The sequence below is a fragment of the Herpailurus yagouaroundi genome, unplaced genomic scaffold, assembly GCF_014898765.1.
Source record: "Herpailurus yagouaroundi ecotype Mexico unplaced genomic scaffold, PumYag 140, whole genome shotgun sequence".
Taxonomy (NCBI): Eukaryota; Metazoa; Chordata; class Mammalia; order Carnivora; family Felidae; genus Herpailurus; species Herpailurus yagouaroundi.
In genome coordinates this window covers 11,900,829-11,923,977 of record NW_024412395.1, presented here as the reverse complement: position 1 = coordinate 11,923,977, position 23,149 = coordinate 11,900,829, and positions in this window count along the sequence as shown.

Sequence of the window (23,149 nt, the reverse complement as noted above, 5' to 3'; positions counted from 1 at the left end):
TTCACCATTGAGTATATGATGATTGCTATGGTTTTTCATATATAGCCTTTATTATGTGGAGATAGTTTTCTTCTATTTTTAGTTTAGTTTAGTTTAGTTTAGTTTGGTTTAGTTTAGCTTTAGTTTATTGAGGGTTTTGATCGCGAAAAAGTGCTGAAGTTTGTTAAATACTTTTTCTGTATTAATTGAGATAATCATGCTCCCCCCTCCTTTATTCTGTTAATGTGGTGTATAATATTAGTTGATTTTTGTATATTGAACCATTCTTGCAATTTAGGAATAGATCACACTTGGTCATGGTGTGTAAGCCTTGTAATATGCTGCTAAATTTCATTTGCTAGTATCTTTTTTTGGAAGATTTTTCCATCAGTATTCATAAGGGATACCAGTATACAGCTTTCTCTCTTGTAGTAGTTTTTTTGACTGGCTTGGCACCGGGATATTGCTGGCTTTATACAATGAGTTTAAAAGTGTTCTCCCCTCCAAAGTGTTGGGGAAGAATTTGAGAAGGATTGGTATTCATTCTACTTTAAACGTTTGGCAGATTCAGCAGTGAATTGAATTGATTGAGCAGGTCAATCAGATTTTCTATTTATTCATGAGTCAGTCTTGGTAGATTGTGTATTTTTAGGAATTTGTCTGTTTCATCTTGCTTATCCAGTTTGTTTACTAACAATTGTTCAGGGTAGTTATGGTTATGTACTTTATAATCATTTTTATTTCTGCAACATCGATAGTAATGTTCCCACTATCATTTCTGATTTTAGTAATTAAACTTCTCTCTTTTTATGTGCTTACTTGATCTAGCTAAAGGTTTATCCTATTGGTGACATTTACAAAGAACATATGGCTAGTCTTATTGGTCCTCTTCTATTTTTTTTTCCTATTCTCTATTTTATGTATCTCTACTCTGATCTTTATTATTGTTTTTCCTTCCACTAGCTTCGGGTTCTGGTCTCTTAGTATGTAAAGTTAAGTAGTTAATTTGAGATCTTTCTTCATTTTTAATGTGAGTATTTACAACTATAAATTTCCCTCTTAGCACTGCTTTAGCTGCATTTGATAAGTTTTGGTGTGTTTTGTCTTTGTTTTCATTTGCCTCAAGGTATTTCCCAATTTTCCCATGTGATTTCTTCTTTGACCCACTGGTTATTTAATACTGTGTTGTTTAGTTTCCACATGTTTGTAAATTTTCCACCTTTCCTTCTCTTGTTGATTTCTAGTTTCATTGCATTGTGATCAGAAAAGATGTGTCTCATAATACAGCCTTTTAAAATGTATTAAGACTTGTTTATGGGGGCGCCTGGGTGGCTCAGTTAGTTAAGCATCTGACCCTTGGTTTAGGCTCAGGTCATGATCTCACAGTTTGTGAGTTTGAGTCCCACATCGGGCTCTGTGCTGACAGAGCCCTCTCTCTGCCCCTCCCCTGCTCACTCTCTCTCTCTCTCTCTCTCTCAAAAATAAATAAAATGAAACTTAAAAAAAAAGAAAGACTTGTTTGTGGCCCCTCTATCCTGGAGAATGTTCCACATAGACTTGAGAAAAATGTGTATGCCTCTGTTGTTGGGTGGAGTGTTCTGTAAGTGTCCATTGGTTTTAATTGACTTCCAGTGTTCTCAATTTCTCTATTTCTTTATTGGTCTTCTGTCTGATCTTTCTCTAATTGAAAGTAGGGTATTGAAGTCTTCAACTATTAATATAGACATCTGTGTTTTTCCTTTCCATTTGCCAGTGTTTGCCTATATATTTCAGAGCTCAAAGTTTTGGCCCATATATGTTAATAATTATATTTTCTTGCTGTATTGACTCTTCTATCAATATATAATGTTCTCCTTTGTTCATTTAACAGTTTTTGACTTAAAGCTTATTTCATCTAATCTTAGTATAGTCACTTCAGCTCTCTTTTGGGTACTGTATGCACGGAATATCCTTTTCCATCATTTCACTTTCAACCTATTTTTGTCTTTAGATCTGAAGTGAGTCGCTTATAGATGGTGTACACTTGGATCATTAAAAAAAAAATCCATGTTGCCAATCTTTGCCTTTTAATTGGGAAATTTAATTCATTTATTTTTTTTAATTTTTTTTAACGTTTATTTATTTTGAGACAGAGAGACAGAGCATGAACAGGGGAGGGGCAGAGAGAGAGGGAGACACAGAACCGGAAGCAGGCTCCAGGCTCTGAGCCATCAGCCCAGAGCCCGATGCGGGGCTCGAACTCACGGAATGTGAGATCCTGACCTGAGCTGAAGTCGGACGCTCAACCGACTGAGTCGCCCAGGTGCCCCTAATTCATTTATTTTTAAAGTGGCTACAGATAAAGAAAGAAAAGACTTACATTGCTATTTAGGTATTTGTTTTCTGCATGTCTAATAGCTTTTTGTCCCTATCTCCTCAACTACCACTTTCTTTAGTGTTTGGTTGATTTTTTGTAGTATCATATTTTCATTCTCTTCTCATTTCCCTTTGTGTATATTCTATAATTTTTTGGTGGTTATCATGGCAATTACATATAACATTCTGAATTTTTAACATAATTTTAATTGTACCAGCTTAACTTCAGTTGCATATGACAACTCGACTTTTCTATAGTTCCTTTCTCTTCCACTTATATTACTTAGGTCAGAAATCACAACTTGATACATTGTATACCTACTAACACAGATTTATTATAATTTTTTGCATTTGTCTTTTAAATTCTGAAGAATATAAAATGTGGACGTACAAACCAAAATTGCAGTAAGACCAGCTTTTACATTTGCCCATTTATTTACCTTGACTAAAGATCTTTGTGTTTTCATGACCTCAGGGTCTGGCCTACCATCCCTATTTCAAGCTGGAGGACTCTCGTTAGCATTTTTTTATCGGGTGGGTTGGATGTTAATAAACTCTCTTAGTTTTTGTTTTTGTTTTTCCCCTCATTTTTGAAGGATACTTTTGCTAAATATAGAATTTTTGGCTGACAGATTTCCACCCCTCCTCTGCACTTTCAATAGATCATCCCACTGCCTTCTGGCCTGCAAGATTTCTTCTGATAAATTAGCCACTAATATTTTTATGGATCCCTCAAACCTGACACGTTAACGTCTCTCTTGCTGTGTTCAAGATTCGCTTTCTCTTTCGACACTTTGATGATAACGTGTTTCATTGTGGACCTCTGAAATTTGTCCTGCGTGGAGTTTCTTGAGCTTCTTGGGCTTGTAAATTCATGTATTTGATCAAACTTAAAACGTTTTTTGGCCATTATTTCTTCAAATAATCTCTCTGCCCTTCCCCCTCCTTCTGCAACTCCCATAATGCACACATTGTGCTGCTTCACGATATCCCATATGTTTTTTGGGGGGGGGGTCTGTTCGCTTTCCTTCATTCTTTCTGTGCCTCAGGCTTGATTATTTCAGTTTTCCTGTCTTACGGTCACTTATTCTTTCTACTGCCTGCTCCAGTGCTGTTGAGTTCCTCTAGTGACTACTGGAGTTCAGTTATTCCCTTTTTTTTTCAGTTTTGCAGTCTTGGTTCTTTTAATAAGCAACTCTCCGATGCTATTCTTAATTTGTTCATACGTTGTCTTATTGATTTCATTTAGGTTGTGCTGGCTTTAGCTCTTTAAGCATATTTAAGAGCGCTGTTTTGCTGTATTTGTTTGATGTCTGTGCTCTATCAGGGATGATTTTTTACCGATTAATTTTTTTGAATGGACCATGGTTTGCCATTTTGTTGTATACCTTGTGATTTTTTTTTTTCTGTTGCTGAAATTTGGATATTTGTAAAAAGCAGCCGCTTCTCCACATTTTTACGGGCTGGCTTTGTGCCTGGGTAGTCATTCACTGAGTAGCAGGGCATGCTCTGAGCCTAGGAATCAGCCTGAGGCGAAACCTTATGGTCTTCTCAGGTCCTTTCCGAACATGTGTCTTGCTTGGGCTTACACATGGTTCTCTCAGTTTCCATTAAAAATCCCTCTTTTGAATGTCTTAATTTCCCCCAAATCTCACCCAGATCCTCCTTGGGGCCTTATGTGGTCTAATGTATGTCTCTACCCATAATCTTTCGCCCAGGCTTATGTGGGCCCATAGTCCCTCTGCAGCTTTCACAAGCAGTCATCACCAGTCTTCCTTACCTAAGATCTGAGTTGGGCAAGACACAGACCAGTTCTTCAGGCTGTCCCCAGACAGGTTAAAACGTTGCAAGAACGATATACTCTGCTCTCTCTAGTTCAAGAGAGGACGTTGTGAACTATGCCTCTTTCTGACCAAGATCATGCCATGCAGAGAAGGGGTGGGGAAAGTTTGAGTATGAACACTGTGAAATTTTCCTATCATTTTGAATGTGGATTTTTCTTCATTAGGCATATGCTTGGTTGCATTTTACTGTTTTCTAGAACTCCCATAAGGTTAGGTCAGTGAGTTTCTATTTTTTGTTTGTTTGTTGAGGTTTCTTTTGGAGAAATAAGGGCTTGAAACTTCCAGTTTACCGTTTTGCTGACATCAGCCCATTTTCTACATTTTCTTATTTAAAAAAATTTTTTTAAATGTTTATTTTTGAGAGAGAGAGCAAGTGGGGGAGGGGCAGAGAGAGAGGGAGACAGAGGATCTGAAGTGGGCTCTGTGCTGACAGCAGAAAGCCCGATCCAGGACTCAAACTCACAAACTGTGAGATCATAACCTGAGCCAAGATCGGATGCTTAACTGACTCAGCCCCCCATGCACACGCATTTTCTACATTTTGAATGAGAGTATCTAGTACAGTTGCCCAATCCACGTCTTACAGTTGTATGTTGGACATTTGAGAGCAAATAACACCTTTTTTTAGTGTACTGATCTCCATATCAAGAGTGTTGCAGCAAGGAGCCTCATACACATGGAGACCTGATTCAAATGACGATTTGAACTTGGACCTACTGCCATAATGAAATGAGATTCTTGAAGGAGGAGTGCATGTGTTTTGCATGTGAGAGAGACATGAAAGGTTGTTGTCGGAGGATATACTATGGTAGATCATTTTCGAAAATGACCAAGAAAGAAAAAAACACATGTTCTTTCTTACACACACATACTCACCCTTCCATCTAGAGGTGAAGTGCATTTCCCCTTCCCTTCATCTGGGATGGTCTTATAACTTGTAAATAATGGAATACAGTTGAAATGATGCTCTTGAACTACCAAGCCAAGGCCTTACAATATCTTATATCTTCCACTGTCAACCTCTAATTCAGCTGTCATGTAAAGGATCTTGGGTTAAGTCACTGAATTGTGATAGACCACATGGAGACACAGGCTATAAACGGTAGCACAAGGCCCCCAGCTGAACCTCAGCTAAGTGTAGTTGCATGCACCGTACGTCTATACCACGTGAGCAAAGCGCCACCCATCTGAGCCCGGCTAACACCAAATGTTAGCCTTCCGCTGAGCCCTAACCAAATTTAAGAATCATAAGTAAACCGAACTGGTTATTGTTTTAAGTCGCTAAAATTCTTCGGGCGGGGGTGGGAAAGGGTATTGCCACATCATTTAACTGAGAAAACTATTTAACTTATTTTCATGAACAATTTAGACTAAAACATATTCATCTATGTGGCTGACCTCAAAAACTAGCCCCTGTTTAAATGAGACTCCTGTCTATCATGTCTTTTTCTTGTTAAATCCACATGCTAGAGAGGAAAGGGCATATATTTTGGGGATACAAAACTTGGGGGTATTAAATTCTATTTCTACCATTTATGTTATGACGTCGTATTAAGTGATTTCACCTTTCTGACTCAAGGTTTTCTATTCTGTAAAATAAAGATAATAACACTGCCATGGGTTTCTGGGAGGATGAGATATGTTAATGTGTGGAATTGGACCCATATGTATATCTGCATAACCTACGCAATGGTACACAGGGATGCTGTTGTGCAAAACATGAAGCGCAGCTCCGGGCATACAGTGGGCGTGTGGACGGTGGTAATTAGAGGAGTCCTCTTCTGTGATAAGGGGGGTATTCTTCAACACTGAAATGAGATCAGACCTCAAATAAAGGAATCTATCATGGTAAAGGGACAGATGTTTGGGTTATTAATTAAGTTAGTTAAATTGAGAACATGAGTTCATACCTGTAAAGGGATTAACAGTGCTTGTCCACAAAATAAACATTAAAGAAATGTTAGCTAGTATGATTGTTGTTGTTGCTTTGATCACAAGGGCAAGTGATTTCACCTAGCATCCTTCTGATCACACCTAGGAGGAAGTGTTTATGTCAAGTCTTGCTTTAGGTCCTGGTCCTCGTGCTGGCAAAGCATTTTTGGAACTTGTCTTTTTCCCACAGGAGAAAGCAATAACACCACAATCTGTATCCCATGCCTGGCAGGTGCATCTGTTTCATTCTGACATCCTCAATTAGCCATGCTTCCTCCCTACCTTGGACATGTTTGCTCTTAGGTGTAATTGAATGGCTTCATTATTATTACTATTTTCTAAAGACCATAAACTTGGAGAAATGCTTGATTGCTAAAACCAAAATGCTCCTAGAAATGTTCTATTTCTTGTCTTTCTTCCCTTCCTTTTCTCTCCTTTCACCAACCTGATAACCTACCAAACTTAAGTGACAGAATTAGTTCTCTAATGCCGCATAACAAATCACCCTAACACTCAGTGACTTAAAACAATAATAGTCATTTATCATTTCTTAGTTTCTGTGGGTTAGAAGTTCAAAGGCAGCGTGACTGGGTTGTTCTGATTTGGGATCTCTTGTGAGGTTATCATCAGATGTCAGCTGGGGCTGCAGTCATCTGAAGGTTTGACTGGGGCTGGCGGCCCCACTTGCAAGGTGGCTCCCTCATGTGGCCGGCAAGTTGGTGCTAGTTATTGGTAGGGGGTTTCAGTTCCTTCTCAGTGCCACATGGGCTTGCCCATAGGGTTTCTTGAGTATCCTAACAACATGGTGGCTGGCTTCACTCAGAGCAAAGGATCCAAGAGAACAAGGCAGAGGATTCCATGCCTGTTATGACTCAGCCTAAGAAATCAAACCATCACTTCCCCCTTTTTCTGCTGGTCATAGGCTTTTAAGGAGACTATACAAAGGAGAGAAGACCAGAAAATACTGAATTATTCGAAACCATACTGCAGGCTGACCACCACATACCATCACCATGCTTCATTGAGTTTTCTGCAGGGGGTCCAAATGTAAAATTCTGACCAGCCCAAACTACATATTTCAAGAATATTACAGGCTCTCCTACAGTTTATGAAACTACTTTTCTTTTTCACTTTCTTCCGAGCTGTTATTTCTAACAGTGGTTAGAATTGGTTCTAGAGTTGATTATTTCATTTGTGCAACCCTTAATAACCTCTCCTATTTTCGAAGGAAGAGAAGGAAGGAAAAGAGTAAGGAGGAACGGAGGTAAAATCCTTCCTAAGCTTTTTGATCTTCGTTCTTAAAGTGTTCTGGAATTTCAATTGTCACACTGAAGAGAGTGTTTTTCAGTATCTCGTTTTGAAGGATCCGGCCCATTAATGATTTTCAAACTTCCATTTCTTCCTCTACTGAGTGTATCAACTTGTTTTGTGTGTTTTGACAGGCTCTCACACTAACTTCATGATGTGAAAAGTGATATTTTTACAAATATGGTTTTCTAAGTTCATATCTTCTCCGTGTAGATGGCGAATATTTAGTATTTCCCATCAAACACACAGAATATGTAGCAATTAGAATTTTTGCTAGCGTTTGCCCTACAGATACATTGCTTCCGAAAAGAGCACCTATTTGCATTTTAAAACAAAGATCTACATGGGTGCTGCTGCCCACCATCTGGTTTTCTCTTTGCTAAACTTGGCAGTTTTTTCTCTAGGTCATATCGGCACAGGCCTTACATGAAGCACATAGATGATTTGGGGCAGGATAATCTAATGGGTAAGGGATCTGGCTCTGGTATCTGAACCTGAATGTGAATCATGGTTCTGCCAGTTATGAACTGAGGTGACATTTGGCAGATTATGTAAATTTTCTAAGATTGAGTTTCCTTAATCTACAGAAAGAGGGTAAGAACCAAGCCAGCTTTACAAGGATTGCCAGTTCGACAACGATCTTAGCCATACTCAAAAACTGGTTTTGATATGGAGTCCAAAAACAACACTAGCCATTGTGTTGACGTGTGGAGTGGAATAGTGTAGGCTAAAGTGCCTCGAAAAACAAAGACCACTCCGACCATATTCTGGAAACCTACCTACCTTGATTCTTCATGAAGATGAATTGAGGCAATGGCAACTCTGGGAACACACTCCATTTGTGACACTGGTAGACATATCCGGTTCCAAATAGCATAGGTGAACTTCATCATAGATATAACGCAGACTTTTGAGACATTAAACTCAGTGTTAAATGCAAATCAAGCTTTACTGATTGATTGATTTTTGCGAGTACTGTGAGGTCTCTATGTTTCATATCTTCGTAGATCTGGGGTCATCTATGTGGTGGTGGGGTTCTCTTCGGATGGAACGTTTTCGTCAGCTCAAAAATGAGAGGATGTGAGTCTCAACAAGATCAATACTTTTTATTTATAAAATATAAACACCGTCAATGTTAATAATATATTCTATCCATTAATAAAATGAAGCATAGAGTTTTACATCATGAATGAGTAAAAAAAAATAGTGGTTGCCAGTGTTTCTTTGTATATCTCAATGCAATGTTTTGTCTGCGTGAAGGGATGTGAACATCCTACGTGGGAGACAGCTGTTTACTCTTAATCGAACAAGAATAAATGGTCAGTGAAAACAGCAACATGATACCACCACACGCCTGTTAGAAGAGCTAAAATTCAAAACACTGGCAACATGAATTGCGAGTGAGGATGTGGAACAACAGGGAGTCTCATTCATTGCTGGTGGGTCCGGCCACTTTGGAAGACCATTTGATAGCTTTTCCCAAAACCAGACATAAGCTTACCGCATCATCCAGCCATCATGCTCCTAGAGGTTTACTCAAATGAGGTGAGAACTTCTCTCCACACAAATGCACGCATACGAATATTTATAGTGCTTTATTCAAAATTGCTCAAAATTAGAAGCAACTAAGACGTCCTTTGATAGGTGAACAGATAATCTGTGGCAATCCATACAATGGAATATTATTGAGCTATGAAAAAGATGGGCTTTCAAGGCATGAAAAGCATGGGGAACCTTAAATGCATTTTGCCAAGTGAAGGGAGAGGCTGCCTACTGCGTGATTTCAACTCTGTGACATTCTAGAAAAGGCAAAACGACAGAGACAGTAAAAAATGAGCGGTTTCTCAGGGTTGCAGATGGGAGCCAGAAGGCAAGTGGGCTGGGGAATGAACGGGGGGAGCACAGGGCTTTCTTAGAGCCATGACCTATTCTGTATGATTCTGGAATGGTGGACACGGGAACATTTTTGTCACATCCCATAGAATGTACAAGGCAAAGAGTCAATTCCAAACTATGGACTTTACTCAATAATAATGCGTCAGTAGTGGTTCACCGATTACCACAAGTATAACATAAGAATGTAGCATGTTAATAATAGGAGACGCTGGGTGGGGAAAAGAGGGAGACTACGAGAACTCTGTATTTTCTGTGCATTTTTTGTGTAAACCTAAAACTGCTCCCCCCCCCCCAATCAAATCTATTTAAAAAAACACGGGCTCTGAAAACAAAAACAGGTGCTTTGACTGGGTGTGACTGGGTGTGCTGACAGACACGGGGTCCACTTTCTGGTGGGACATGCTTGCGACATGACAAGGAAAGGGGTACGTTTTCCAAACATTCTGTTGCGGGTAGCAGATTGGGCTCCCTTTCTGGAAAGACTTGTGACTTGAAGCAGGCCAAATCTGAATCTGTGTTCCAATACTTACAAGCACGTGACCATGAGACATTCCCTTGACCGTTGTGAGTCTCAGTTTCCTCACCTGTAAGGATTAAATAGAGGAGACGTAGATAAAAGACTAGCCAGCCGTAGGCAACAGTGAATGATAGTTTTTGTAGAGAACTCTGAGTAACTACGTTCTAAGAATCATCATTACATATTCCACCTAGGCTTATACATTTACTGAAAATAAGTACCATGATGTCTATTAAAAATTCTCTCAACGACGCTCAGCTTTACTGAAGCATAGGAAGTAACTGGGAACCATAATAGTTCCGAGAAATGAAATAAAATGAGGCTAAGGTAAATAAAAAGGAGTTACCTACTGGCGTTTCCCAATTAATTAGCATATGCCCATTCAATTATTCATACCTTAGGGAACTCATTTAGGCAATCAGGTATCCATAAATATTCATCTTATTTACCTCAGTGTCTCTGTCATTAGGATTGGAAATTGGCAGTGTTTTCTCTCTATATTTCACAACTGGTTGCTTTGAAAAAAATTACCTGGGACTAAATTCCTATGTCATTAATGGTGAAAATGATCTGCCACATGAATGCCGAATTAACAAAGGGCTGCTCCAGGCTTCTTCTCCGGGAACTCTATCATCTGCCTGAGAGGCAGCTCCGTGGGGCGTGCGGGCTTCAGGGCGGCCATTCTGACCTTCGGCCACTAGTATGCGCTCTTGAATAGTTTTTCATGGCAGTCGGGCCCTGGGCCCACAGGAACTGAGAGGCTACACCTCCCTGGTTCTAATTTGTGCAAGAGGCAGAAAGAATGTGATGTGTCGGTGTGAAAGCCTTGGGCCACCACCACAGACATAACCTCGCCTAAGTAGGCTCTTCGAGATACCCAGGATGGTCCTAGGCTTTTCGAGATACCCAGGATGGTCCAGACAGCATTCACGGAGGCGAGTGCGCCATCGGGATGGGCCACATCGTTTGTGGGATGTGGTACAAAATGAAAATGTGCCCCCCCCCCCCCCCCGTTCAGAAAATTAAGAATTTAAAAACAGCAACAGTAGGGGCCCTTCTAAGTGTGAGGCCCTGTATCACCGCACAAGTTGAAGACTGTCGAAGCCGGCCCTGTGTGCAACACGCTTATCACCTTCGCCCAAACTGCCTGGCCTCAGACAACAAAACAGGGACAAGTGACCCTTTCTGGTTATTAGGAAATGGTTTGCTTATAAATATGATTTCTGGAGTGCTTATCAGAGCGAGGTCCTGTGCTAGGCTCTGACATTATCTCCAACCCTTACATCACACCTCCGAACTAGATTTTACTGTGTCCCATTTTACAAGCAAAGGGACTGAGTTTAGAGAAGACACGTGACTGGCGGGAGCCCGTAAATGACTGAATCAGGGTGGAACCCCAGGGTTGTCTGTCTGCCTCCAAAGCCCACTTGCTTCTCACATGGACCATGCGGTTTTGTAGAGTTGGATGCTTATTACGCGCATCCAAAACACAGCATGTGCCGTCTGAGCGGTAACTTTTCTATTTCCAATAATTTTGTTTACCTTGAAGGATTTTGCAACACTTCCCAGCCCCCCTCACAGGCCTTGTACTCCCTTTTTCCAGTAATAGGAAACACCATTTTTTTTTTTTTTAAAGAGCAAATTACAAGTGTTGCTACCACCTTTTGCCCTCCAGGCGACAGACAAAAGCTCTTTTCATTGTGTCAAAGGGATACGGTCAGCCAAACAGTATAAACTAGCAGGACGATTTAGTTTCCAAAGAGAAGCCTAGTCTAAACTTTTTTGATCCACACTTGGAATAAATCAATATGGTGCCGGACGGGTCATGAAAGACCCTTTGAGAAGGGAAAGCCTTCAGAATACAGAGTGGGGCCAAGTTGCTCCTAACTTTCTTGCCCACAAATTTTGTAAAAACCGGGGGCCGGGTGGAGGGTGGTGGGTATCACAGAACGGCCTCTTGAAAGTCTTTTCTTGCTTAATGGTAAGGAAACAATCCCAGAATGTCCCCACCTTCGGAAAGGAAGGTCTCTTTTGTCCAAAGCTTAGCCAAGTGACTTTGGTTGCCATGAAGACAGAATCAGTACAGAAGGGACCCTTTTAGGCTGTGCGCCTCTTGGAAGCCAGGCCCCCGTGCAGGCAACAAACAGCATGAGCGGCCCAGCTTTCCTGAAGCTTCGGCAGCTCATTAGAGCCATCAGTTAACCCCCTGCCCCTGCCCATTGCCTACTTATTGTAATTAATTTTATGGCCCCTTTAAAAAAAGAGAGAGAAAAGAAAAGAGAGATCGCTACATTTTATGCTACATTGCACAAGCAATTGAAAGTTGCAGGGAAAGAAGAAAAAAAAAAAAAATCCAAGCACCAAATGTTTAGCAGGCTTTTCTTCTATTTTAAATGAGCAACCTATTTAAATCAATTATCAGCTCAAAATGAGCAGACTGATCTAATTAGTCTTGGCCCCTGGTGGGTTAATGAATGAAAGGGAGGTGCTGGGTAGAAGTGGGCTTTCTCTGGAGTCTTTGGAACTGACCACACTAACACAGACCCTTTCTGGGTTGCTAAGTCTTATCAAGCAGAATTATAGAAAGAAATAAAGACACACACACACACACACACACACACACACGCACGCACACACGAGTAACAGAATGAGAGGGATAGGGGAGAATTATGAGCTTCATCAACAGAATGACTAAGCATTGCATGGCATATTTTCAGCCTGTGTTTTACCAGGCAGTGATCATTACCGTTTGATAAGTAGTTCAGAATTGTAAATAAATCAATTCGTGTTTTCTTTAAGCATGTTTGAAATGGAACAACGTATTGACTTCAGAAGAAAACAGGCTGGTGAGTGATGATAGCTCAAGCCCTGAATCTTGGCACATATAACCTCCTCCCTCTTCCCGCCCTAGTCATGTCTTACCATAATAGCCCCTGGACATTAATATATTGTTAATTAAAGAACTAATATAAGGAATCAGGAGTGGGAAATAAGATGAACAGTTAAGTCTGTGAGTGTTGGAAAAATCTCAACTTTCTCAGGATTTTTTTGTTTTGTTTTAAAACATCTTTTTGAGTATTCCTCCATGCGAGAAAGCAGATATTTGCTTTTGGGGTTATGACATTTCTTACCCCAAATGTTAACTCTCTGGTAAATGTTACAAGTGTTTACAGCTTGGGAATTTGATGTCTATTACTTTGTGGGTTCTCCTTTTCTCATGGAAATGACATAGGCTTTGAGATCAGGCGGACCATCTCTGCTTCTGAAGAGCACGACCGTAGGTAAATTTTTTCCTATCTCTGAACCTCCATTTTCTCATCTTTCATATGGGGACAATCCCACTTAGTTGTTCTGGGTAATAAACAGAGGGACTCCATAAATGATCCATCCGGCTGTTCTGGGGACATAGCCAACAGGTATTTCTGGATTAGAAAAACATCAATGAAAAGCTGAAATGAATCATCATTGTCATTAGGGTTTCCAGTCATGGGGTGGGGTGGAGAGTGACAGAGGTTGGGTGAAGGTGTTCAGGTCACCCAGGCTGAGCTGTGACGGAAGGAAGTGAAAACCTGTGGAAGCGGTCCAGACATAGCACTGGCTATGGAAGAACCACTCTCCATAAAGGACCCTTCTGCCCAGCCCTGTTTCTCCCCCACCAGATTTTATTTATCGGGGTCAGAGAGATTTGGGAAACATTGGATCATCTTTGAACTACAAAATTCGTACGGCTATGTTGGCTTACATGGCAAGATGCTTCTTTGCTGCAAAACAGCTATATCCTTAAAGACATTCCCAAGAACTCCGTCTTTAATCAATAGAACGTCCAGAAACATTGGCCTTTACAGAAATCAAAATCCAGTTGTTCTATGACCACTTGGAGACATCACGACTCTTTTTACCAAGCACCCAATCTCATCAAGGAGGGAAATACTGTTCCTCCATCATTTTAGGCTGGGACACCTCACGGAGGAACAAAATGCCTTGTTGGAGATAAAAGTGGGAAATTTTGAAAGATGAGGGAAAACTGTGCAGAGTCTCATGTGAACTGGAGTTTGGCTCTGTGGGGCAAAGAGTGGGCGTGGGAGCATTCAGGAGCTCACATAAAGGAATGCTGGAAATAATTTGCTATTTTTAGAGACCCAGAAAGACACAGAAAAAAAGGGAAGAAAACTCTTTTGCAGCCAGGGAATGCAAACTTTGTGGTTCATCATAGTTTCACCACGGAGTCTTACAATGATTTATTCAATTAACCTCTTGCCTGTAACCCCCCCATCTTTAAATAAGCAGAATCCGAGAACAACAATTATAACTTTGCTAACGAGAAGCTGGGTAAGTATTAAGTGTTTAAAAAATCCCACTATTGGAGCCTGGTAATTTTTAAACATATAATTACCTCTTTTATTATACTTTGATTAGATTAAAATTAATGCATTATTAAGTCATGATATGTTCAACCATCTAGACCTCTGTATAGACACAGATAGCAGCTCCCTTTTTTCCCCTTCCCCAGGTCTAAGTTAATTAAATTCCCTTTAATTATAATTTACTAAAAAGCTTCACTTTTGCCACTATTATGTCTTTTGAACTTTGAAATTTGAAAAAAAAAAAAAAGGACCTTAAAATGGTCTTTTACAGGAGAAATGAACTGTCAGCGAATTCAGGCAAAATTAATTATTTCAGCTTGATAAACCTTTTCATCTATTTGACTCCTTATACAGAAAAGCCAATTAATAATGTCAAACATGCTTTGCCTCCAGGGACCTGCAAGTTCTAATGAGTCTGTTTACTGTGGAGTGGCTAGCAGAATGAGCTTCATGTAGAAATTTTCTAATCGCGCCACACCTGTCAAGCTCAGTCTCATTATCTGTGTACCAAGGGCAAACCTCATTTTGTCAGTAGCGGTTTTCGAAGAACTAACAGATGCCTGGGGGAACATGCAGGACTGTCCGCCAGTAGACGAGTCACTTAATTACCAATCAGAGCAGCCGGGGTGAATGCCTAATGCTCCTTAGTCCCCAACCTTCTTCATCCCAACTGCTCACGTCCCGAGTTATCGGAGACCCAGAGCCTGGGTCCTTCTCTGCGCCGAGGGCTCGTCTACTAGGACACCTTTCTCCTAAGGTGATGATTGATGAGGCGCCTGTGGAAACAGTGATTAGTCAAATGTGTATTGTACCACGAGTGGGCCAGGCTGGGGGGCTCGGGATCCACCTGCAGGGAAGCTGATAATTGTTTGATTGGTGCAGGGGGAGCCTGTAGTGGAAGGTATGGACACAGCCACCCCTAAAAGAGACCACGTGTCCCTTCCCACTATCCGTTTGCCTCTTTGACTTACAAGAAGCCCCCGAATGGAGATATTTGACAGCATTCTCCAAAGTGCACGTACACTACGGCAGAGCTTCTCGAGCTTTGATGGCACGGCAGCACCTGGGGATCTTGTTCAAACCAGCTTCCGATTCATTGGGCCTGGGTGGGAGATTCTGCATTTCCAACCAGCTGCTGCTGCTGCAGGAGTGTCGATCATATACTAAGGCCAGAGTTGAGACCAGCGATCTTGGACAAGCTGCCAAGCTGCCCTGATCCTTAGATCCCTGCCGAAGACTCGGTTCCTCCCTATTGCCTTTAGAATAACAGGCTCCTTTGTGTGCACCCTGAGATGCACCCTAAGTTCTGCCCAGCCTCTCCGCCTCCCTTTGCCTCGGTCCCTCTTGCAGCCTCTTGGGGCTCCCTGCAAGCATATGCTGCCTGAGCCAGGCTCGCCCACCTCTCACTTGGCCAGTTCCTCCCACTTTATTCAACACTCTGTTTCGACATTGCCTCTGACAGCGTGCCTTCCTTGACTTCCCTCCCTTAAGCCCCAGACCATCTTAGTGGACTCTCCTTTGTGCTTTTGCTGACTTCATTCATAAAAGCCCATGTTACCCTATGAACCATTTCCGCGTTCGCCTCTATCACTAAGTAGGGAGTTCATTGAGGGAAACTGTCTCTTATGCCTGCTGGTCCCTTCCCTGCACCTGCTTCCAGAGTCTGCTTTCTTTTTCTGAACACACTTCTGCTTTAATCACAAATATTTATGGTTCCTGGACTATTCTAGCCAACTTCTCCTTGCTGGTTCCTCTGATTCCAGTATCTTTCCTGACTAACCCATCCTTAACACGGTCAGCAGGAGCATTACCTAAAGTGAACTATGCTTATGCTGAACACCATCCTCTGCCTCCAGCACCTCAAAAGCTTACACTTGCCAGTTTCCCCATCCCTGAGAAGGGATCTTTCTGCTGCCAGCTCCAAGTTCTGAAGGTCAACACACTTCTTCAGTTTCCTGTTCGAGGAGAATTTGCCTTGGCTAGCTTCCGATCCACAAATCTCTGAAATTCACAAAGGTGAATTTCTAATATTGCATTGTGCCTGGGAAGGACTGAGATCTGAAAAGCAGGCTGGGAGGCAGTCACACTCAAAGCTGAGATGTCGAAGAGCCCTGAATACAAAATGGAAGGCTGCCACTTATGGGCACGTTACATACTCTTGTTTCGGCTCAGTTTCTAATTTTGTAAAATTGAGGGGTAATATCTAACTGGCTTATCATGATAAGAATTAGAGATAAAATTTAATAAATGATGGATATTTATTACTATTCACTGAAAAAAATTGTGCAAGGCCTTTGACATTTAGATGGGTGCCATCCACCCGCAAAGCATCAGTAGTATGACTTTTGGATTTGTTCACAAATGTTTTTCTTGTGTCTTCTCTGAGCAATGCAGTGCACTGAGCCATGAACTTAAGGTCCAAAAGAAATCAGACAGGTCACATAAAATCAGGCGGTGGGCTTTGACAAAATCAAACATAGTTAACCTCTACTTTCATTAGCTTTATTTCCCCAGGAAAACTGTGTATCTGGGGAAATCTCAAAGTGTATCTGATTCAGCCAGAGCCTTCTAATTTCTTAGCCCAGGGAGCAAGAGGAAGCTGGAAAATGGAGCCTGATTAATTCTGTCAACACTCTACTAGCTTGCTTTCTATGCTGCCCTCCTGTTGAATGTTGGGCAGAGGGGTGGCTGGACGCCAAGGGACTCTTCTGTCGTGTGTGTATGCTTCAGTCAAGCTGACACTGTTGTGTGTCCCTTAGACCTTCAGTCTGTTGGCCACCATAAAAAATCCCCAGGTACTTGGTAAGAATTAAAAAAAAAAAAGTTTTGAGCAGGATTTCATGTTGTTTTCTTTCAATAAGTGGAAATGGCGTAGTCCGTTCTTAAGTGTGATTCTTTTCATTCTGTGTTCCATGAACCCTGGGTTTCCAAGGAAATACCTTGAGCCTTTCTTGGAGGGAGGGGACAAATGAGGGGGTAGAGCCACAAGTTTTCCATCTCAGTTTCAACCAGGTCTGCTTGTATCTGTTTTATATACTGGTGTTTCATTAACATTTTATTTGAAAAAGAGCACCGCAGCTCTTAAAAATGTTGGAAACCGCTTTTCTGACTCAAATTTCAGTGCTAGCAGGGATGTTTGGGTCATGTAGTTTTAGGGTGCTTCTACTCAACACCACATACTTGCTGACTACAGCCAGCCATTGTTTGTTACGACCTATAATGTAGACCTTTTGCCTGCATTCCACCAATAGCCTCCACGTTACCCTAGTGAGCTTTATCCTTAACAAGAAAAGCAACAGAGTCCAAAATTTATTATGCTGACATCATTACTGGTCAGTAGCTACCAGGGAGGCTGTCCATCTGATCTCCCTCTCTGGGACAGAGGAACATGTATAGAGGAGATGGATGGCCCATTTTATTCACAGTAGGGGCGACCAAGAAAGTTCTTTGGGGTTCCAATGATTTCATGATTCCCGTGGCGTTTTGGTATTGCCAAATGTCCTTCTACATTTTAACGGAGAACTCATCTGTAGGGTCACAAAGATTGGGCATCTTCAAATTGCTTCTGCTGACCTAGTTACACCTGGAATATTGGAATTTCTGTGACTATGGAAACAATCCCCCTTTGTAGAGTATAAAACCAGATTTCAGAGTCTGAAAGAACTGGTTTTGCTCTACCATTTTACTGGAAAGCTACCTAAGGTAAGCTAGGCATTCCTAATGCTCCATTTCTCCCATTTCTTTAAAAAAAAATTTTTTTTTTTACATTTATTTATTTATGAAAGACAGAGACAGAGTGCAAGTGGGAGAGGGGCAGAGAGAGAGGGAGACATAGAATCAGAAGCAGGCTCCAGGCTCTGGCTGTCAGCACAGAGCCTGATGCGGGGCTGGAACTCACGAACCGTGAAATCATGACCTGGGCTGAAGTTGGACACCCTGCCAACTGAGCCACCCAGGCGCCCCTCCATTTCTCCCATTTCTGGGAAAGCAGAGCCCTCTTCATTTTTTTTTTTTTTCCCATCAAACCCACCTCATGCTTAAGAGCCAGCTCATGTTAACAGAGATATTTTCAGCCAATCTGAAATGCAGGGGGTGGGGTGTGTGATAGGAAAGAGTATTTCAAGGTAGATTGCAATGCAACGCAATGCAATGCAATGCAATTCACTGCTTATCTACTAAGCTCCTGTCTTAGTCAAGCACTGCCCAACATCCAGTGAAGGCTACCTTCAGAGGTGAATCAAACATACATCTTGGAGCAGAGAGATACAGACCACACCCGAGCTAGGGTAAGGGCTGCAATTAGAATGATAACTCTGTCTTCATAAATGACTGACTTCACATTCTGTAGCCCCTCATGAAGACTGGGATGTTTCATTTCATTTCTGTCATTAAAGTAAACAAGCAAAACATATTCTATAAGTCCTTTAAAACCTTGTTGCAGTTGAAATGTTTATCTTTTATTCCTAAAACGAACAGGTACAATCTGAGACCTCATTTAGGTATTATCATGCAGACAGTAACCAAACCCACGAGAACATTTGAGAAGGAAGGGGGCAAGGTGATCCTACACCCTACTTCATTTTACAGTGAAGAAACCAAGGTCCTGAGATGAGGACGGTTTCACGGAAGGTCACATCTCTTGTCCCCCAGGCCACAGCATCGTTTATTTCACATAGGTGTCAACTTAAGGAACACCGCGTCATGCCTCCTGATGGCCCATCCTGGGCAGGTTGAAACAAATTCCATATTCATGTATGCTTTAAGTCTACTTTCTTTTCGTAAGTCCGGAAGCTTTCCCCACTTTTTAAAAGAATGTGACTCTCACCCTTCACAGCTTTCTCATTGCATTACTGTGTCTGTCTGACTCTCCTGGCAAGCCCGTGAGCACTTCTGAGCCCCACAGAGTCCCGTGGTTAGAAGGAGCAAGCTAATGCTGATTTCTTGCTACAGAGTTAGTTTCATGACGTCCCAAACCTCCTTTTATCAAAGCAACTAGAAGGTCTGGAGGCAGGTGATTCACAAGCTCAGTAAGTGGAAAAACTCTGCTTGGGGATGCCATGGTGAATGGTATTTAAATACTACTTCTCGTTACCTTTCTAGGAGAGAACTAGAATGTTCCCATAGAATGTTCTCACTCACTCTCTGGGCTGGGACTCTTCATGAAGTACACTTCCAGACAAGATCGCAGTGCTGCATTTTCTGGGCAGCCATCGCTTGTCAACTTCTTCATTTTGATGTGCTAACGATCCCACTGCAGACCATGAGTATCCAGTCGATGAATGGACTACAACTTAGCCTACCTTTGAGAAGTGTAAAGCTTTGAAAATTAGCCTGGGGAAGCATATCATGGAAGCATAGACCATATTAATTTAGCTACCTGGCTTATCATAGGCTTGATACTTTGCTAAACCATGGGGATTAAGAAATAAGAAAGTTATGGGACTGCATTCCTAAGGAAGTCATGATACAGCAGAGAGGACTTAAAAGAGAACACAGACTTGCACTCCAGGCTGGTGAGCGAAATAACAGAATGAGGTACAGACAGTGCTGGTATAAATGCATCAGAGAAAACTTCAGAGAGCGGGTATGAAGTGAATTGGATTTCTAAGGGTGAGTGAGCGTTCTCCTGGGGCAATTTCAGACAGAGGGGATATCCTGGGAACTCTCACTTATGCCTCACAACTAGACATTTATTCCCAAGACCCCGTGAAGGCAGCTGGTTACTGGAGACCCTAAGACAATATGGTAATGGTTAAAGACTCCAGACCCAACGGACTGAATTTTCAATAGTGCCAATTCTTAGCTCAGTGACCCTATGTAAGTATTTACCTCTCAGAGCCCCAATTTCCCCATCTGTATAATGGATATGACAGCAACTTCCTTGTGGATGGTTGTAAGGATCAAATGTTAGAAGTAATCCACATGAATTGCTTAAGACCAACGCTTGGCATGGGGTATTTATAGCGTATGTTACAACCTCTGTGACTTCACTTGTCCCTCCCATATCCAAATATCTTCATTATTTGCCTACCACAGTGCCTGCTACTAGAACTGACTGTGTAAAGCAACAGAGACCAATTCTCTTCCTAGCAAAGTGCCATTAGTCCATAGGCCCAGGTATAGCCGTCAAAGATGGCCTGATCGCTTAGCGATATTTGCCATGGATATAAGAGGGAGGGTGGGAATGTGTGGTTCTTCGTTGTCATCCTTCTCTGGAGGCCTTTAGGAGGTGAGGCCCAGAATGAGGAAGTCTCAACAGTATGGGTGTCCGGGGAAGGGTGCCGAGGTGGCCAGGGAAGAGGGGAGTCTGGATAGGAGGGTCTGTGTTGAGAAGACAAAGCACTAAGAAGAGACTGGGAGGAACTGGGTAGGCAGGAAGGAACCATAAGGCTGGATTGGGAGGGATGTAAGGAAGGGGATCCAGAAAGGCAGATCCGCAAATGTTAGAAGTATTTACAAGCCAGGGTGGTGGCACCAATGAGGAAATTACTGGTTCGTTCGTGGGTGATACGAACAATGATTCAGCAAAAGTACCATCAATAGTGATGTCATGCTTCATTCATTTATTTCCTGAGCTCCTCATGGGAGTTTCTTTGGAAGCATTAAGTTTTTGAATTTATGAAATTAGGTTTGACCACACAGACTTTTTTTTTTTTAATTTTATTTTTTAACGTTTATTTATTTTTGAGACAAAGAGAGACAGAGCATGAATGGGGGAGGGACAGAGAGAGAGGGAGACACAGAATTGGAAGCAGGCTCCAGGCTCTGAGCCATCAGCCCAGAGCCGGACATGGGGCTGGAACCCACGCACCGCGAGATCGAGATCGTGACCTGAGCTGAAGTCGGACGCTTAACTGACTGAGCCACCCAGGCGCCCCCACACAGACTTTTTAAAACTATTTATCCTCTAATGTATCATAAGCACTTTCTGTGATGTTAATTCTCCTCTACAGGTAATGTTTAACAGTTGCAAGGGCATTCCAGTTTTTGATTGTATCATAATGTATTTAATGAGGCTTTGTGATTGTAGTTATGTTGGTCCCAAATTTTCTCTATTGTAATCATGCAATAAACATCCTTGACGACACCTCTTCGTGCACAACCATAATTACGAGGATACAGTTTTACAAGCAGTATCACTTGTAAAGTTATAATTAAAATTTAATTTGTTAAATTTAGGGCAAAAAACATCAGTAAGGCTTTGGACACATGGTGCTCTCTGCCCGCGGACTCATTCGCAATGTAAGCGTTTGCCCGAGAAGTGCGTTGGTGAGGCACAGGGAAACGGAAGACGGTGCCTCCAAATGTTAGTTTATAAGAAGTGAGGGAGAGGTGCCTCAGGAGCGGTAGCGCTACTCTTCTATTATTATTGACTCCATTCCTAGTGGGGACGGTGCTAGAGGTGAGGTCTTAAAAATCCCATCCAATCCAACCCGGGACGGCATGACCCCAAGGTCTGTGAAATGGCGGGGGGGGGGGGGGGGAGGGGGGCACCCTGTGTGACTGCGGGAGTCAATCCACAGCCACACGGTTTCCAGGTCTGCGTGAGGCCAACATGTGCCACCTGGGCATCACTATCTGGGCACTATCTGGTGTTGCTGTGCTGAGTGCGGGGCTGTGTTAGGCCCTTTGCAATAGCCCTGTGACATGGACATAACCCTCATGTCATTGTTGAGGTCACTGAGGCCCAGGGTCATATAGCAAGTGAGTGAGTGGGAGGACCTAGACTTGAATCCAATGGGCCTGACCCAATGTTTGTATGTCACCTACCCCTGGTCTCACACATTTGTTGGGCTCTGTGCTGCCAGTGTGGAGCCCACTTGGGATATTCTCTCTCTCTCTCTCAATAAATAAATAACTTTAAATGTTGCCAGTTACAAAAGGAAGGTAAGGAAGGAGAGATGGAGGCAAAGTAGAAAGGAAGGAATGAATGAAGAAGAAACAATGAACTTGAATCTGGTTCAATAATTTGCCCTGGGGGATCTGGAGCTTTGTGGTGGAGTCCAGGGGCCCTTGATGACTCTGGGGCAGTTGGCAATGGCCCTGCACCCTGTAGATAGTGATGGGCCTCCCTCCACATGGGGTGCTCCTTGGGTTCCTCCCACCTTGATCTCTAGGGCGCACCTGTCTTTCCCTTCCCACTGGAGTCAATACTGTGGGACACAGATCTTGCTTCCAGGTCCCTAATGAGAATTTTGGAAAGTATATTTTCACTTAGAATCCTTTTTTTGCAGAAGCAGATCTTGGGGTGCCTGGGTGGCTCAGTCGGTTAAGTGCCAGATTTCGGCTCAGGTCATGATCTCACAGTTTTTGGGTTCGAGCCCCACGTCGGACTCTATCTGACAGCTTGGAGCCTTGAGCCTGCTTCGGATTCTGTGTCTCCCTCTCTCTCTGTGCCCCCTTCCCGCTTGTGCTCTGTCTCTCTGTCAAAAAAAAAAAAAAAAAAAAAACAATTAAAAAAAAAAAGCAGATTTTAACCTAATGGTCGAGGTGTTATTCTTTCAAACTTTCTTTTTCTAAAAATGAAAAAAAAGAACATTCTATGCAATGATATGTCATAACATTACAGCTTTGTTGAGTGGTTTTCTTTTTTTTTTCTTTCTCCTTCCTCCTCCCTGTCTTCTCTTTCTCCTTCTCCTTCTTCTCTTCTCTTCTCTTCTCTTCTCTTCCTTTTCTTTCTTTCTCTCTTTCTCTTTCTTTCTTTCTTTCTTTCTTTCTTTCTTTCAGTAGTGCTTACACAACACATCCTGCTGAAGAAGCCAGTGAGAGAACATTCTCTTCTTTGGTGTGGTTTAATAGAATAATTATTACTAATTACAGCAATAATGAACCACATTCACCTCAAGTTATAAAAATGAAATAATAGCCATCCTAAGACTCCATAAGGGTGTGCTGCTTTTGTAATTCCCAGAGCATGCTCGCAAACATGATCTCACTGGGTTTTCACAGCAGTT